The sequence below is a fragment of the Doryrhamphus excisus genome, chromosome 6 (assembly GCF_030265055.1).
Source record: "Doryrhamphus excisus isolate RoL2022-K1 chromosome 6, RoL_Dexc_1.0, whole genome shotgun sequence".
NCBI classification, from domain to species: Eukaryota; Metazoa; Chordata; class Actinopteri; order Syngnathiformes; family Syngnathidae; genus Doryrhamphus; species Doryrhamphus excisus.
In genome coordinates, this window is record NC_080471.1 from 2,516,179 (window position 1) to 2,535,932 (window position 19,754).

The following is a 19,754-nucleotide window of genomic DNA, read 5'->3' on the forward strand; positions in this document are numbered from 1 at the left end:
CAATTAAAAGCAGAAATGATGTCACTGATTGAGGTGCTGCCCTCGGAGCCATCCCATCATGGAACATCAATGAGGGGCTGAGTGTGAATGGGAGACTTTTTAGGTTTCATCAAAGCTGTGTGTGTGTGTGTGTGTGTGTGTGTGTGTGTGTGCACGCTGGGCTAATAGCCGGTCGGCCCACTTAGAGCTGCCCTCAGCCTCTCTGGGCTAGTTAGCACTTTAGTGGTCCTGTTTGTTTTTCTAGCGGTCACACACACACACACACACACACACATGCAAAGACTCCCATTTTGCATTTGTAATGACATTCTTTTGCACGGTCCCGTTTTGTCAAGGTTAGCATACTTTGAAGTGTATCGATGAGTTTGGATTTGCAAACACGTGGCTGAATATTTGACGTCCTGCTGTGTTTTTTAAGGAGTGGGTACTGTGGAATCAGAGGCTGGGTTTCTCTAAAGCAGGGGTGCTCACACTTTTTCAGCATGCGAGCTACTTTTAAAATGAGCGAGTCAAAATGATCTACCCACTACAAAAATGCAAAACATCTATTTATTTTCAAATGTATTGAGGATTATTTGTACGTACAATGTATGTTGATGTACCTTACATAACCAAATGAGCCAATATTGCAAAACACACATAATTAACTATTAACATTTTTTGTAATTACCTCCACATTACTCCACATTTCCCTTCTTTGGTACTACGATGGTAGAATGGCATATGAGGCAAACGCACTTCGAAAAAGACATTGTGAAAAAAAAGTCCACCTCCCATTCCGTATGGAAGTGATATGTTTTTTGCCTTTTTACTTGGTCCAGTTTTTGCCTTTTTACTTGGTCCAGCTCCTTCACTCATTTTAGTGACCATAAACTTTAGCGAGGGCTTTAAAATCTGACGCAATTCGCCGACTAGCTTAGCACTTTGCATCGCTGTTTACGCATGAGCGGTGACCTAAAGGTCAAAATTCAGTTGTCATCTGACTGGTTGTCCTGTATGTCAATCAAGTAACGGGGATGGATGATAGGCTGACATCGTAAGTTCTGCTGCACTTAGAGACGTTGTTTGATTTGATTGGTCGCCCGAAGGGCAACATTCAGTTGTCATCTGAATGGCTGCCCTGTATATCAATCAAGTGACGGCATTGATGCTGGGATGATATTTTTTTAATGTCACGCCGCGATCGACCAGCGATCGACCAGTACCACCTCCGCGATCGACTTAATGAGCACCCCTGCTCTAAACCGTGTCGACATAGTCTCCAGTGCTTGCCTGCTCGGACCTTAGACCTGGTCCTTCCAGAGCCAAACAAACTTTTCTGTCTCACAGCACACAACTATGGTGTGTTCAAGAACGACATATAAAGTGTGAAATCTCAACACTTGAAGAAAAAAAAAGATTAATGAAGCATAAAGACACAGAAATGTAACAACTTTTTAGCAGCGGTACATGAATGTAGTAAATATTACTGACTATATTGTTGTGGGGGTAAAAACTGATCAATACTCTAAAGTACTAGTGCTAATTACTAAGTACTAATACGGCGTTGGTCCCCTCTTCTGTGAAGGCTTTGTGAGGTTAGAGGTCACGGTATTTGACCTCACAGTGAATGTCAAGGTACATGAATAGTTTTTTATTTTTTCCTTTTTGGACATTACATGATTTGGATCAGAATCAGAATCGCCTTTATTGTTATTGTATTGCATACAACCAAATTTGAGTGCAACTCCACGGTGCATTTTGTAGAAAGTCAAAATAAGAATAAGGAAAAGGATACAAATAAAGGCTATTCAAAATAAGTGTAAATATATGTACATCAAAAACAATAACCTATGCAGTAACAAAATGTAGAATTGCAGTAACCAAAATGTGGAATTTCAGTAAACAAAATGTAGTATTGCACATATTGTACCTGAGGACCTTAGACCTGGTCCTTCCAGAGCCGAAAAAACTTTTGTGTCTCACAGCACACAACTATGGTGTGTTCAAGAACGACATATAAAGTATGAAATCTCAACACTTGAAGAAAAAAAACAATATTACTGACTATATTCTTGTGGGGGTAAAAAAAACTTCCCCCAAATGAAGACACTAGTTATTAACAGAGGCTGCACGGTGGAAAAGTGGTTAGCGCACAGACCTCACAGCTATGAGACCAGAGTTCAATTCCACCCTCAATACATAAAAAAAATACAATACAGAAGTCTATACAGCGTGGGAGAAAGTTAGCACACAATGGTGCGTTCATGGACCATCAAACAAAGTGGGACAGGTTGCCGCTCGCAACAAACAACATGTAGAAGCCAAACCTACGGGATTTGTAAGTGTGTATTATTTTTTATTGTTAAAATAAAATAGTGGCGGGTTGCACAGTGGACGAGTGGTTAGGCCTCACAGCTAGGAGACCCGGGTTTAATTCCGCCCTGGGTCACCTCTGTGTGGAGTTTGCATGTTCTCCCCGTGCATGCGTGGGTTTTCTCCGGGTACTCCGGTTTCCTCCCACATTCCAAAAACATGCTAGGTTAATTAGCCACTCCAAATTGTCCATAGGTATGAATGTGAGTGTGAATGGTTGTTTGTCTATATGTGCCCTGTGATTGGCTGGCCACCAGTCCAGGGTGGACCCCGCCTCTCGCCCGAAGACAGCTGGGATAGGCTCCAGCACCCCTGCGACCCTCGTGAGGATAAGCGGTAGAAAATGAATGAATGGTTTTTGCACTTTTTTTGTGGGGAACCGATATTTCCCTGAAACTTAACTATGTTCTACTGCTGATTACTAAAGAACAAAAGAAGGTAGGAACAAACTTTTTTTACTGATGAAAGATGGGGGTGCGGGGGTTCTGCACGGCAACAGAGTGGTTAGCGCGCAGGCCTCACAGCTAGGAGACCCGAGTTCAATTCCAGTTTGCATGTTCTCCCCGTGCACGCGTGGGTTTTCTCCGGGTACTCCGGTTTCCTTCCACATTCCAAAAACATGCTAGGTTAATTGGCCACTCCAAATTGTCCATAGGTATGAATGTGAGTGTGAATGGTTGTTTGTCTATATGTGCCCTGGGATTGGCTGGCCACCAGTCCAGGGTGTACCCCGCCTCTCGCCCCAAGACAGCTGGGATAGGCTCCAGCATGACCCTTGTGAGGATAAGCAGTAGAAAATGAATGAATGGTTTTTGCACTATTTTAGTGGGGAACTGATATTTCCCTGAAACTTAACTATGTTCTACTGCTGATTACTAAAGAACAATAGAAGGTAGGAACAAACTTTTTTTTACTGATGAACAATGTAGGTGGGGGGGTTCTGCACGGCAACAGAGTGGTTAGCGCGCAGGCCTCACAGCTAGGAGACCCGAGTTCAATTCCAGTTTGCATGTTCTCCCCCGTGCGTGCGTGGGTTTTCTCCGGGTACTCCGGTTTCCTCCCACATTCCAAAAACATGCTAGGTTAATTGTACTCCGCCTCTCGCCCGAAGACAGCTGGGATAGGCTCCTGCGACCCTGGTGAGGAAAAGTGTTGGAAAATGAATGAATAGTTATTAACGGCTCCCAATTTAGCTAAGACATTCCAAAGACGAGTACAAAAGGGAAAAAGCGGCACTGCATTTTGACTCATCTGGTCCAGATGATGAATGCACCCCCCCCCCACCCCCCCAATAAGGCCCTGATGGATGGCGCATCCCAGCGCACCCGGAGGCCTCTCTCATCTCAGGCGGCGGTTGACCAGTCACGACCTGCCTGTAATTGAGACACACATGGTGGACACATGCAGTGGTAACCGTGTCTTGTCTGTGTGGTCTCAAACGTGTAAACAAGCCCGTAGTGACCCGCGCTAGTCATCACCTTGCTCACACAGGGGCTCCCTCGGCGTGGGGGTGGGCGTTCCAGACTCGCACACGGCGGTGACGGGCAGCATGAATGTGTTGCGGCGAAAACAAGGGCTGTTTTAATAAAGTCAGGAAGTTTGAACGTCGCTGTAGGATATCTGCACTTTGTTGGCCTGATGATATTTACATTGGTGATGAAGAATAGAGCGGCTCATTTCAGATTGATCGTCTCTGCCTAAAACCGTTTACTTAGCAAATAAATAAAGCAAAGAGGGATTCCGAAGTCTGGTCTCCCCGTCAAGCTCGCCAGGATGCCTTCTGCGGCTCCGCTTGATGCATGTTGTGGGAATCAACCAAAGTGAGAAAAACAGTCGTTTGGGTTTGGACTGCGTGGCACCAACTACTCATTATTGATGCTTTTCCATTGGCAAAAGCAGAGGCGATACCAGATGACGGGTGATGTAAACCACCGCTGCAGGTCACTCTTTGGTTCAGCAGATTTATCACTGCAGCAACATGAAAACCTCCGAAGAAGCCGGAATCACAAACTACCAAAATAAACACACACGCTAACGTTAGCTTATCCTGTCGCTGTCGTTATTTCAAACATGCTTAGAGGGAAGCTTTTATATTCATTGGCAGTGACTTGTGGACTCTGAAGCATTCCGGATCTTCCAGAATCTGCACCTCTTCCTGCTTCCGACCCAAACAGTCGGTTTAATTTATTCCACACCCGGCCCTCCTCTAGACACGCCCGCTCTGCTGTGATTGGTCACACTCCCAAGTGATCCTGAGGACTTTGTGATACGTAGGTCTGCGTTTACGGAGTGCAGGCGATCTGCAGCCCGTATGAGGATCCGTCTGGATCGCATTGACATCAGTAGAACTTGATGTTAGATTTTAGATGTTAGACGTTACATTTGTTCACTTCCTGCTTTCTAATTTTTATTTTTATTTTTATTTTTATTTTTATTTTTATTTTTATTTTTATTTTTATTTTTATTTTTATTTTTATTTTTATTTTTATTTTTATTTTTATTTTTATTTTTATTTTTATTTTTATTTTTATTTTTATTTTTATTTTTATTTTTATTTTTATTTCAATCCGCCCCGATTCCTCCACCATTTGGCTCTCATCATTGTGAAAAGTGGAAAAAGCATCATAGTCCATTACTGGACTTCTCAGCATGCCTTGCGGGTCACAAATCATTATAACATAGTCTTGTTTTGCATGTATATTGATCTGTAAGCATTTACTTCGATACCCACATAGTCTGTGTGGGACTGTGTTTTACAAGTAGTATTGTTGTGCTATTTTTGGTTGCACCGTGAGTGAGTAGTTACTGTTTTTGATCAAGAATATGCAGGGCTCCGCCATATGGCGTCAACGCATGACTGGGTAAAATATAATATATATATATATATATATATATACACTTTCTTTTATTGCACTTGTTGACCGTGTTTTTCATTTTATTTTGATTTTATTCCAATTTTATTTATTAATTTTATTTTAAAAGCGCTTCTTTTAAAGTTGACAGAAAAGTGGGAGTGTAGTGTGAGTGTCGTGGAAAAGAAGGAAGAGGTGTGGGTCGCTTTTCACGGCATGCGAGGGAATCCGAGTGTTGTGGAGCTTCCAGGCCAAGGCGGCCATGTTGCTACAATAAAGAAGTAGAACTCGATGAAGCCAGCAAATTTCGGTCGTTAAGTCACTCCATTTTTTTTCCTGTCGGCGTCTCCTACGTTGATCTGTGGGGGCTCTGCTCTGTCCTCCCTCTGACACCAACACAAATATTATCCCAGCCAGTGGAGGAAATTCTTTCATAACTTCCATGATAAAGATATTCTTGAAATCTATGTTAATGACTTCCTGTGGAATGGGATCCAAACCCAATTACTGCTGCTGTAGTAAATGCTTCCTGTTACGCTAGTTTGGCCGCCCCACTACATAATTGAATTGTTTGGGATGGGGGGGGCTGTTGGTCGCCTGAGGAGCAGCTATTTAACGCGCACGCGTTGAAAATGCGTGTTTATATTCTGAACACTCCCAAGCCTCTTGGGATGTGGACTTGATACTTTTTAAATGGACCCAGGATTAGAGATGATCCCGTGTGCGTCGGAAACAGACGGCGGAACTGGTGATTGGATGATCCCGTTTTTATTTTTATTTTTTTATTTTTATTTTTATTTTTATTTTTATTTTTATTTTTATTTTTATTTTTATTTTTATTTTTATTTTTATTTTTATTTTTATTTTTATTTTTATTTTTATTTTTATTTTTATTTTTATTTTTATTTTTATTTTTATTTTTATTTTTATTTTTATTTTTATTTTTATTTTTATTTTTATTTCAATCCGCCCCGATTCCTCCACCATTTGCCTCTCATCATTGTGAAAAGTGGAAAAAGCATCATAGTCCATTACCGGACTTCCCAGCATGCCTTGCGGGTCCCAAATCATTATAACATAGTCTTGTTTTGCATGTATATTGGTCTGTAAGCGTCTTCCTGTTATGCTAGTTTGGCCGCCCCACTACATAATTGAATTGTTTGGGATGGGGGGGGGGGCTGTTGGTCGCCTGAGGAGCAGCTATTTAACCCGCACGCGTTGAAAATGCGTGTTTATATTCTGAACACTCCCAAGCCTCTTGGGATGTGGACTTGATACTTTTTAAATGGACCCAGGATTAGAGATGATCCCGTGTGCGTCGGAAACAGACGGCGGAACTGGTGATTGGATGATCCCGTTTTTATTTTTATTTTTATTTTTATTTTTATTTTTATTTTTATTTTTTTTATTTTTATTTTTATTTTTATTTTTATTTTTATTTTTATTTTTATTTTTATTTTTATTTTTATTTTTATTTTTATTTTTATTTTTATTTTTATTTTTATTTTTATTTTTATTTTTATTTTTATTTTTATTTCAATCCGCCCCGATTCCTCCACCATTTGCCTCTCATCATTGTGAAAAGTGGAAAAAGCATCATAGTCCATTACCGGACTTCCCAGCATGCCTTGCGGGTCACAAATCATTATAACATAGTCTTGTTTTGCATGTATATTGGTCTGTATGCGTCTTCCTGTTACGCTAGTTTGGCCGCCCCACTACATAATTGAATTGTTTGGGATGGGGTGGTGGGGGGGTGGGGGGGGCTGTTGGTCGCCTGAGGAGCAGCTATTTAACGCGCACGCGTTGAAAATGCGTGTTTATATTCTGAACACTCCCAAGCCTCTTGGGATGTGGACTTGATACTTTTTAAATGGACCCAGGATTAGAGATGATCCCGTGTGCGTCGGAAACAGACGGCGGGACTGGTGATTGGATGATCCCGTTCACGCTCCCAGTGCACATCCAGTTCGGGTCTATTAGCCTTTTGCTGCGTGCAGCAGGCTCCGTGTGTGCGGAGGCGAAGGGCGGAGGAATCGGGGCGGATTGAAAGTAGGTCATTGGAGGTTTTTGTTTAGTCGCCAGGCACAACGGCAGGCTAGATCCTGCTCCCCCAAAATTGGGGAAGAGTTGCACACCATGGAATGGAGGAACTTTGATCTGGTTTTGGATTTGTGGATTAGATCCTCTGTTGGCTGCAGAGGATGAAGACAAAAAACATGCAGCCTTGCTCTGTTGTCATGTAAATAAGGAATCCTCTTGGCTTCCTTTTTTATGTCCTTTCACTTTGAGAAGAACTGTCATCTGATAGCGATGGGCTGGGCCTCGTTTGCCATAGATTCCTATTGGCCTTATTGATTTACATTTATTATATTTACATTTATTCACATTAACCTTATTGTCTGATACCTACCCTCCGTTGGACATCCATGTGATTAGTGTTTTTTATTACGACAATAAAAAAAATATTCATTAAATAAGTAGTGGTAGGTAACATTGACATCCGATACTCCAAATGATAACCATCCATCTATTTTCTACCGTTTATCATCACCAGGGTCAAAGGGATGTCCCACATGAAAGGTTTTCCTCCCATCCCGTGTGGAAGTGGTACATTTTGACTTAGGTTTAGAAGAAATATTGAATGTCCATCCATCCATTTTGTACCGCTTTTCTTCATGAGGGTCACAGGCATGTCCCACATGAAAGGTTTTCCTCCCATCCCGTGTGGAAGTGGTACATTTTGACTTAGGTTTAGAAGAAATATTGAATGTCCATCCATCTATTTTCTACCGTTTATCATCACCAGGGTCAAAGGCATGTCCCACATGAAAGGTTTTCCTCCCATCCCGTGTGGAAGTGGTACATTTTTGACTTAGGTTTAGAAGAAATATTGAATGTCCATCCATCCATTTTGTACCGCTTTTCCTCGTGAGGGTCACAGGCATGTCCCACATGAAAGGTTTTCCTCCCATCCCGTGTGGAAGTGGTACATTTTTGACTTAGGTTTAGAAGAAATATTGAATGTCCATCCATCCATTTTGTACCGCTTTTCCTCGTGAGGGTCACAGGCATGTCCCACATGAAAGGTTTTCCTCCCGTCCCGTGTGGAAGTGGTACATTTTTTACTTAGGTTTAGAAGAAATATTGAATGTCCATCCATCCATTTTGTACCGCTTTTCCTCATGAGGGTCACAGGCATGTCCCACATGAAAGGTTTTCCTCCCATCCCGTGTGGAAGTGGTACATTTTGACTTAGGTTTAGAAGAAATATTGAATGTCCATCCATCCATTTTGTACCGCTTTTCCTTGTGAGGGTCACAGGCATGTCCCACATGAAAGGTTTTCCTCCCATCCCGTGTGGAAGTGGTACATTTTGACTTAGGTTTAGAAGAAATATTGAATGTCCATCCATCTATTTTCTACCGTTTATCATCACCAGGGTCAAAGGCATGTCCCACATGAAAGGTTTTCCTCCCATCCTGTGTGGAAGTGGTACATTTTTGACTTACGTTTAGAAGAAATATTGAATGTCCATCCATCCATTTTCTACCGTTTATCCTCATGAGGGTCACAGGCATGTCCCACATGAAAGGTTTTCCTCCCATCCCGTGTGGAAGTGGTACATTTTTGACTTAGGTTTAGAAGAAATATTGAATGTCCATCCATCCATTTTCTACCGTTTATCCTCCTGAGGGTCACAGGCATGTCCCACATTAAAGGTTTTCCTCCCATCCCATGTGGAAGTGGTACATTTTTGACTTAGGTTTAGAAGAAATATTGAATGTCCATTCACCCATTTTGTGCCGCTTATCTTCATGAGGGTCACAGGCATGTCCCACATGAAAGGTTTTCCTCCCATCCCGTGTGGAAGTGGTACATTTTTGACTTAGGTTTAGAAGAAATATTGAATGTCCATCCATCAATTTTCTACCGTTTATCCTCATGAGGGTCACAGGCATGTCCCACATGAAAGGTTTTCCTCCCATCCCATGTGGAAGTGGTACATTTTTGACTTAGGTTTAGAAGAAATATTGAATGTTCATCCATCCATTTTGTACCGCTTTTCCTCATGAGGGTCACAGGCATGTCCCACATGAAAGGTTTTCCTCCCATCCCGTGTGGAAGTGGTACATTTTTGACTTAGGTTTAGAAGAAATATTGAATGTCCATCCATCTATTTTCTACCGTTTATCATCACCAGGGTCAAAGGCATGTCCCACATGAAAGGTTTTCCTCCCATCCCGTGTGGAAGTGGTACATTTTGACTTAGGTTTATAAGAAATATTGAACGTCCATCCATCCATTTTGTACCGCTTTTCCTCATGAGGGTCACAGGCATGTCCCACATGAAAGGTTTTCCTCCCATCCCGTGTGGAAGTGGTACATTTTTGACTTGGAATGTGGGAGGAAGTGAGTGTCATTGAATGTAAACACACCGCTTCCTAATTCCAGGAATTTTGAGCAGGCAACATTGATGTGGAATATTATTGAATGTAATCCTTCCAAGTGCATGCTTCTTTCTTTGTGGGTTGTATCCGCCATTTTCCTTGTTGTCATGGCGTGGTCATGTGGTCTTTAATGTACGTATATATCCAGATTGTTTATCTTTGACAAGCGCTCTTGCTTGTACGGGTATCCTCTATTTATCGTTGGTGCTTTTCATCTTTTCCCTGCTTGCTAAAGTCTCGTGCTTTGTCGGCGATGTTAGCATAGCATGTTGTCAGATGCTCGTTCATGTTGACGTTTGTACCGTTCTGCTGCATGGTTTCCAGTTCCCTGTCTGTGAGCTAACGATGGTGATGGGTGGGGGTTTATGGCATGCAGTGGGGTGTATCGGAATATCGATGGTATCGAATTATCGTTGGTATCGATATCGACACCCGCCTCACTTGATTGCGGGAGGTTTGCAATTCGTTGCTTTGTTGAAGCAACGTCCATTTCATCTGGTTCTCCTGTCTTTTGGATGACCCTGTTGTGTCATTCGGAGCTTTGTGAGGACCACATTGTTCCTTTGTGCGTTCTGATCCTCCTCATCAAGTATATTTTTCATCTGCTCGATGATGCTGACGTTCCCCTCGCCCCTAAGAAGTGTCCCAGCCCTGCATGGACACATGTAAACATTTTGGGAGCTCGGTTAAGAAGTTCAGTTCACTGATCTTCCTCCATGAGCAGCTTGTGCAATCACTGGCTTCAAGTCCAGGATTTGATGTCTACGGTCTGCGTTTGACTGAAAACCAAACTGGAGGTCCAGAAACAAGTTGGGAACCCATCTGCCCCCTCCCCCGGCCATGACAACCGACCCGATCGAACGGACTCCCGACCGTTTACTATGGAAATTACAGAAGGGGTGACGATGTGTGAGTAAGCACGTGTGTGTATGTGTGTGTGTGTGTGTGTGTGTGTGTTGCCAGCAGCTTGATGGCTGCCATCTGCTGCAGGCTGCGAGGTTGAGTTTGCCCCCCCCCCCTCGAAGAACCACGTTGGGCCTCAAACCACAGACGCAACCCAACACAGCTGGAAGCGCTAGACGGGCCTCCGATCCTGACTGGCGTATTAACACCTCGGGATCTTATGAAACCCAGAACCAGAACCAGAACCAGAACCCAAACTGAATTGTGGATTTTTGTTACATTCTGCTTTCTGTGCAAGTAAAAAAAAAAACAAACAATTATCAGTTATCATATGAGAATGAGTTGAGGTGAACAGAATGTTCCTGGAACAAGTGTGTGTGTGTGTGTGTGTGTGTGTGTATAAATTTGAGTGTGTTTTGTGTGTTTGTGAAGCACTGAATGCATTTGCATATGTGCTTGTAAGTGCAGCCTAAAAAGGACTATTGTTTGAAATGTGCTTCTGCGATGTTGGCTTGCTGCAGAATCTATTTTTTATGTTGAATAAGAAAAAAAGGAATTTTTTTTTCTTCCTTGGAGGGGCTAATTGGGGGCTTCATTTATTGCACCACCGCAAACAAACGTCTCTGGCCGACATTACCTTGTTTTTAATTGGCCACTCCAAATTGTCCATAGGTATGAATGTGAGTGTGAATGGTTGTTTGTCTATATGTGCCCTGGGATTGGCAAAAATACTGTTTATTCGTTTGGTAATTTCATTCAAATGCTAATATATAGATATAAAACATCTCGTTATTCTTTGTCGACAACACATTGCTGCAACTCTCATGTTGCGGGAACTGCTACGAGCTAGCAAGCTAATCAGTTAGCCTTGAATGAAACAGTATTTCTTCTAAACCTAAGTCAAAAATGTACCACTTCCACACGGGATTGGAGGAAAACCTTTTTTATTTTAAACACAACAATACGCACATTCACGGATGCGATGATGGCAAAGTGTTTCTTCTCGAAACGCCAAATATTCCTGCCGGCTCCAAATCATGTTTGAGTTACTGTAGCTGACTCCAAGCCGTAGGAAGTTCCTGTTGGCCAAACTCTCTCCTACCAGCAGGATATCGTCACTGCCAGGACAAGCATGACCTTAGATGCATCTACACCCGAGCTAGCCAACGTTGGGTACACCAATTATCAAAGGGAGTACGTCAATAAGGAAGAATTACAAGAGTAGTTTGATGATTATGTTCTTCACGGTTTCTAGTGTTCAAATCCCCGCACTGTGACATTGGGATTTGACCATATCAAACCTACTATAAAGTTCATTCTTTTCACAGGGGGTGCTGGAGCCTATCCCAGCTGTCTTCAGGCGAGAGGCAGGGTACACCCTGGACTGGTGGCAAGCCAGCCAATCACAGAGCACATATAGACAAACAACCATTCACACTCACATTCATACCTATGGACAATTTGGAGTGGCTAATTAACCTAGCATGTTTTTGGAATGTGGGAGGAAACCGGAGTACCCGGAGAAAACCCACACGTGCACGGGGAGAACATGCAAACTGGAATTGAACTCGGGTCTCCTAGCAGTGAGGCCTGCGCGCTAACCACTCTGTTGCCGTGCAGAACGCCCCCCCCCCCCATCTTTAATCAGTAAAAAAAGTTTGTTCCTAACTTATTTTGTTCTTTAGTAATCAGCAGTAGAACATAGTTAAGTTTCAGGGAAATATCGGTTCCCCACAAAAAAGGTGCAAAAACCATTCATTCATTTTCTACTGCTTATCCTCACGAGGGTCGCAGGGGTGCTGGAGCCTATCCCAGCTATTTTCGGACAAGAGGCGGGGTACACCCTGGACTGGTGGCCAGCCAATCACAGGGCACATATAGACAAACAACCATTCACACTCACATTCATACCTATGGACAATTTGGAGTGGCTAATTAACCTAGCATGTTTTTGGAATGTGGGAGGAAACCGGAGTACCCGGAGAAAACCCACGCATGCACGGGGAGAACATGCAAACTCCACACAGAGATGGCCGAGGTTGGAATCGAACTCGGAACCATTCGTTCACCCTGCAGTCCGGAAAAACGAACATATTTTTAGTATTAAAGTGCTCCAAAATTCTGCCATTTTTTTTCAAGACTTTCAAGAAAAATTCTCATGGAAAATTATATTTTTAACAAAATCGCCACGGACCGCAAATGGCCCTGGGGGAAGTACTTGGAGACCCTGGCTTAAATATTATGAGTTGACCTGTGACAAAAACTTGACGCTCGGTCTCGCGCTAACCACTCGACTATAAAGTTAATTAAACCAATTAATTAAAGCAGTTTATGTGAGTCGGGGGTACATGGCTTCAAGTCCAGTGTCAACTGTAAAACGTTTTGGAACCACTGATACTACTACTAAGTACTACTATGGCGTTGGTCCCCTCTTCTGTGAAGGCTTTGTGAGGTTAGAGGTCACGGGTATTTGACCTCACAGTGAATGTCAAGGTACATGAATAGTTGTGTTTTTATTTTTTCCTTTTTGGACATTACATGATTTGGATCAGAATCAGAATCGCCTTTATTGTTATTGTATTGCATACAACCAAATTTGAGTGCAACTCCACGGTGCATTTTGTAGAAAGTCAAAATAAGAATAAGGAAAAGGATACAAATAAAGGCTATTCAAAATAAGTGTAAATATATGTACATCAAAAACAATAACCTATGCAGTAACAAAATGTAGAATTGCAGTAACCAAAATGTGGAATTTCAGTAAACAAAATGTAGTATTGCACATATTGTACCTCAGGACCTTAGACCTGGTCCTTCCAGAGCCGAAAAAACTTTTGCGTCTCACAGCACACAACTATGGTGTGTTCAAGAACGACATATAAAGTATGAAATCTCAACACTTGAAGAAAAAAAACAAAGATTAATGAAGCATAAAGACACAGAAATATAACAACGGTGGGCTTTTTAGCAGCGCTACGTGAATGTAGTAAATATTACTACTTTATTACTATATTGTTGTGTGGGTAAAAAAAATTCCCCCCCAAAATTTGTGAGCATCCAGTATCTGTAACTCCCCCCAAATGAAGACACTAGTTATTAACAGGGGCTGCACAGTGGTCGAGTGGTTAGCGCGCAGACCTCACAGCTAGGAAACCCGAGTTCAATTCCACCCTCGGCCATCTCTGTGTGGAGTTTTCTCCGGGTACTCCGGTTTCCTCCCACATTCCAAAAACATGCTAGGTTAATTAGCCACTCCAAATTGTCCATAGGTATGAATGTGAGTGTGAATGGTTGTTTGTCTATATGTGCCCTGTGATTGGCAAAAATCCTGTTTATTCGTTTGGTAATTTCATTCAAATGCTAATATATAGATATAAAACATCTCGTTATTCTTTGTCGACAACACATTGCTGCAACTCTCATGTTGCGGGAACTGCTACGAGCTAGCAAGCTAATCAGTTAGCCTTGAATGAAACAGTATTTCTTCTAAACCTAAGTCAAAAATGTACCACTTCCACACGGAATTGGAGGAAAACCTTTCATGTGGGACATGCCTGTGACCCTCATGAGGAAAAGCGGTACAAAATGGATGGATGGACATTCAATATTTCTTCTAAACCTAAGTCAAAAATGTACCACTTCCACACAGGATGGGAGGAAAACCTTTCATGTGGGACATGCCTGTGACCCTCATGAGGAAAAGCGGTACAAAATGGATGGATGGACATTCAATATTTCTTCTAAACCTAAGTCAAAAATGTACCACTTCCACACGGGTTGGGAGGAAAACCTTTCATGTGGGACATGCCTGTGACCCTCATGAGGATAAACGGTAGAAAATGGATGGATGGACATTCAATATTTCTTCTAAACCAAAGTCAAAATGTACCACTTCCACACGGGATGGGAGGAAAACCTTTCATGTGGGACATGCCTGTGACCCTCATGAGGAAAAGCGGTGCAAAATGGATGGATGGACATTCAATATTTCTTCTAAACCTTTTAGACCGTCAAGTTTTTGTCACAGGTCAACTCATAATATTTAAGCCAGGGTCTCCAAGTACTTCCCCCAGGGCCATTTGCGGTCCGTGGCGATTTTGTGAAAAATATAATTTTCCATGAGAATTTTTCTTGAAAGTCTTGAAAAAAAATGGCAGAATTTTGTAGCACTTTAATGCTAAAAATATGCTAAAAATATGTTGTTTTTCTGGACTGCAGGGTGAACGAATGGTTAGCGTGCAGGCCACACAGAGTTTGATTCCACCCTCGGGCATCTCTGTGTGGAGTTTGCATGTTCTCCCCGTGCATGCGTGGGTTTTCTCCGGGTACTCCGGTTTCCTCCCACATTCCAAAAACATGCTAGGTTAATTAGCCACTCCAAATTGTCCATAGGTATGAATGTGAGTGTGAATGGTTGTTTGTCTATATGTGCCCTGGGATTGATGGCCACCATTCCAGCTGGGATAGGCTCCAGCACCCCTGCGAACCTCATAAGGACAAGCAGTAGAAAATGAATGATTAGTTTGGTGAAGACTATTAACCATGAAACAGGAAGCCCCTTTTCCGCCTGCTATTTAGTGTCTGCTAATACTGCAGCAATGTTATGGTTTCTACCACAAACGACGAACCGCAGATGTACGTCTTGCACCGTATATCAAACAGTCAGGCATGTGTTGCAACACCGGACATGTTTCCACTCCTTAAAGGACGGAAGGTTAATAGGTGCCAATTGGTATCCGGTAGAGCAGCACATGACTTTAGGGAAGTGAAGGCAACACGTGGTGCTTTCATGTGAGCGTGTATCTCTGTGAAGGGCCTTTTCAATCACACGAGGAGGCCACCTCTCCAGACACTGATCCCTTACATGAAGGGGCATTCCTTAGCTGGCCGCCGCGCTAAATCAACTTTTAGCAACGTGCAGCTTAAGCACACCCTGAAGGGTGGACCGGTGGGGCCCGCTCCCCGGGCGGAACACCCTGACCCCAGCCAACAGCAGCATGCAGCTGGCACCAGGTGTGCAGCCGGCCAATCAATGGTCACTCTCACATGGCCCCAGGAAGTCCGCACTGGAGTACGGAGGGGGCGGATGTGGGAGTTGTCATCCTAAAAGTATCTAGATGTGGTTAGCAAAGTCAATTCCCCGTCTTGGTGTGATCTGTTTTGTGGTATAACATGGTGTATTTTTAGGTCAAAATATCATATATAATATTGAAATACAGTAAACCTCGGATATATCGGACTCGGATATATCGGAAATTCGCTCACAACAGACAGATAAAAAAGAACCGATTTTTCTGTAATGCATTTCCAATAAAAATTCATTGCATATATCGGATTTTTTATAACGGATTTCGCCTATTCCGGACAAAATCTCCAGTCCCGTTCCAATGCATTTCCATGAAATTTCCCTGGCATATATCGGATGGCCGCATCGTTATGCTAATCTTGTTGATGTCACTGGCTATTGTCTTTCTCCTGGCTCCAGATTTAGGACAAATATAAAAGTGAGTGACGTCAATAATACTAGCACAGCAGTGAATGAGATCTTAACCTCACTATTGGAAATAACGTAGGCCTGACGGGCGTAACAGGGCGTAGCTTAATTAACAATTTGTTATGCTCAGAGTCCAATAAAGTTCAATTCTCATGACCTTACGTCTCTTTTCATTGCCCAGTCCAGGTACATTGGAAACATAGTCAAGGAAGTGCCTTTTAATAACGGATAAAATCCCATTTACGCATATACCGGATATAAATCCGATATATGCGTAAAACTGACATTTTCCGGTATACGCATATAACGGATTTCGCTTATATCGGACAAAACCAGTGGGAACAATTGAATCCGATATATCCGTGGTTATGTAGTGGTTAAGTAATGTAATTCAGGTTACTAGGCAGTAGCGATGAGACAAAACACTGAGACATTACCTTACATGACATTACCTTAACACTGCATGAAATCAGCTGTGGCATGTCCCACATGAAAGGTTTTCCTCCCATCATGTGTGGAAGTGGTAATTTTTTAGCTTAGGTTTAGAAGACATACTGTACATTCAAGGCTAACTGATTAGCTTGCTAGCTTGCAGCACTTCCTGCAACACGAGTTGAGCAATGTGTTGTCGACAAAGAATAATGAGATGTTTTATATCTATATATTAGCATTTGAACCAAACTACCAAATGAATAAACGGTATTTTTGCAAAATAGTCCTTATTTGAAGACGGCAAGTATTGCCAATTGTTTCTTACTGTTGCTTTAGTGTGAAAGTCTGACTTCCAAATAAGATATTCTGCACTTGAGGTTTGCAGGCCACATGTATGATTTTTATCTGTGTGTGTGTCTGTGTGTGTGTGTGTGTGTTATTGTAACCTCTACACACTCCTGCCTCACTGGCTGGCCATGCGTCTTGTCTGGCTGTGCAGCCAACAAGGCTTCTGCTGTTCCCTTCTCAATGCCATGTTTTACTCACCAAGTGTTCTTGGAAGGGGGGAAAAAATATAGTCCTCATATTTGTCAAGAAATATTTTGGCATAAAATTGGAATCATTGACATGTATGGTGCATAGTCACCGTTACCCTCGAAGTATTCTTGTTTACACTACATCGCTAATGTCATTGCTCTGAGATCACTGCCGGCCAACTTAAGAACTGGTTTCAAACATAATGGGGAAAGAAGGACTAAGTAACAAGCCAAAAACTTACCACTTCCACACGAAATGGGAGGAGAACTCTTCATCACTGAGTCATCTCGGACATGCATGCAGCGTTAAGGTAACGTCATGTCTCATCGATGTTTTGTATCAGATAGTTGAAATCAGATTATTAGGAATTGGCTTTGTTTGATGGTTCTATTCCTGCATGGTCTTGTAAGACTCGGGGATCAGACGTCGACATGTGAGAAACCGAAATCTTTTTGTTTTTCATTACGGACGTCAGTGACAATAGCCACGTTTATATGAGTTTTTCCTTTTTCCGATTGGATTTTTTCCGGATGACTTTTCCGAAAACAATGGTATACATGGAAAGGAATATTCCAATCTGTTGTCTACATGCGCTGCTATAATCCAACAGAATAGCCAATGAGGAGTCAATGTGCAGTAAAACGTAAACATCAACATCACGTGATACCGACTTGTTGGAATAACTCGGTATTGCCGGTTTTTCCGTTCGTCCAGGCTTGAAAAGAGTTTGGATCCGAAACAAACTTTGCTTGGCAGTCCAGTGCCGATTGCTGGCCTCCATTTTTAAAAGTGAAGAACGTCTGGATCTGCGTGTTACGTCATATCTGAGCATGCGCTGAAAGAACGCACCCGGGATCAATTTAAACAGGAAAAAATATAAAATTCAATCTTGCTCATATTTTATAACAGGGGTCGGGAACCTTTTTCGCAAAGAGAGCCATGAAGGCCAGATATTTTAAAATGTGTATCTGTGAGAGCCATATACATTTTTTTAAACATTGAATGTGTGCATGTTTATGTAAGACCAACAGTTTTAGATATAATGGGCTCTAATTACGTAGACCAGGCACACTACCCCACGCCAATGGGGTGTGGCCAGCACACTTTCGTGAGCAGCGCAGTGTCTAATAATAAATCTAATACTTGTTGCCATTAATGCAACTTCTGCTGCTGCATGGTTTTGCACCATACTCCGTACATGTATTTCATTCTTTTGGCCATCTTCGTCAGAAGGCTTGGTTCTGCAGCTTTAGCTAGGTGACTATTTGACTAAAGGAGGAAAGTTTACATTTACATGTTGACATCTCAATGACCGAGGTAGACTACCGCATTACCCAGTAATAATCCAGTTTTGGTGTTTGACCTGGAAAATATCATCAAGAAAGATGGATATGGTCGGCCGTATTGCAGCAGAATATAGATGGACGAATTAAAATGCATAAGAAAGTTGTTGATTTTGAATATTATTTTTAACAGTCATTTCTGTGATGTTTACTTTAAAATGTTAGCAAAAATACATTTTTATTGTGGTAAGAAACGCTTGAGAGCCAGATACAGTCATCAAAAGAGCCCTACCTGGCTCCCGAGCCATAGGTTCCCTACCTCTGTTTTATAATGAAACTCGGGACATGTAAACAACAATGCAATAAACAACAGAAGAAGAAAAAACACCATGAAGAAGAACGTTTGAGCGGGTACAAGATACCTCAATCGGATTGGGGAAAGGATCCAATTATATGTTCATTGGGATTGGCACTTTTCTTTGGGAATGATGCGTATACAAAGGTTACATTCTTTCTGTTTGAGCAAATAAAGCGAATGCAATTGGAATATTTGGGTCCATGCAAACACAAGTAGTGTAGAATTGTCAGCTGCTTATAGTCAAAGATATTTAGCAACCTCAGATCAGGGATCTGATGGAAGGCCAAAGTCCTTTTCATCCCGTTGACGTTGGATGTTGTTTGTCCGGCGGGGATAATGCAGCTTTATGTTGTTGACTTGAGTCCTTTGACAGGTGATTAGCCAGCACAGCTCCTCCATTGTGGAGGATGAGGAGTGGCGTGTGGTGGTTTTGGCATGGCCCCACCAAGTGGAGATGCAGGAGGCACTTTTGACGTCACCGGGAAACGTGACACACTTCTCAAGAGGCGAGGAGCCTCGGGCGGCTTGAGCAGATGTTGCACAGATGAGCCAGCATGTATGTGCGCATTCTCACATGTGCACAACTTTACACACTGGCATCGACTCAGACCTCATTTTCCATTTCGAGAAAAAAAAAAAAAATGAATGTTGGAACGCTAGCCGGATCTCTGTGGGGTTTTTGCTCGTGCACGGCCGTGAATTGATGTGGTCTTCATCTTGAGCGCTGACAGAAGAGGTGAACACGACAAAAAGGTTTATTCAGTTGGATGTTTTTTTTTTTGTTTTTTTTATTTTTTCGGGAAGCAGTCCCCGGAGGGTCGATTAAAGCCAGAGGTAGCACCACGTCGCTCAGCTACACGGCTTTTGTCATGCCGGGCAAACGTAGCAAAGACTAATCCCGGGAGAGTCTTGACTTCACAGATTTCACGCTGAGCTCTTTTCTCCTCACATGCACTCGGGCTTCTTTCGCACCGGCACCCTTTGGGCACCCTTTGGGCACCCTTTAGCGCGCTTTGTGGACGCAGTAATGCAAACAGCAAGTTGACTAGTGGCCTTAAAGTGATCCCACCTGAGTCAATCCAACGGACA

At 42.5% G+C, this 19,754-nt stretch overlaps 1 protein-coding gene across 1 annotated transcript in view; it reads left to right on the forward strand.

The window, feature by feature from the left end:
- LOC131130824 (cGMP-inhibited 3',5'-cyclic phosphodiesterase 3A-like) overlaps positions 1–19,754 on the forward strand; it is a 92,819-nt gene that overhangs the window by 1,883 nt on the left and 71,182 nt on the right. The gene's annotated exons all lie outside the window — the stretch shown is intronic.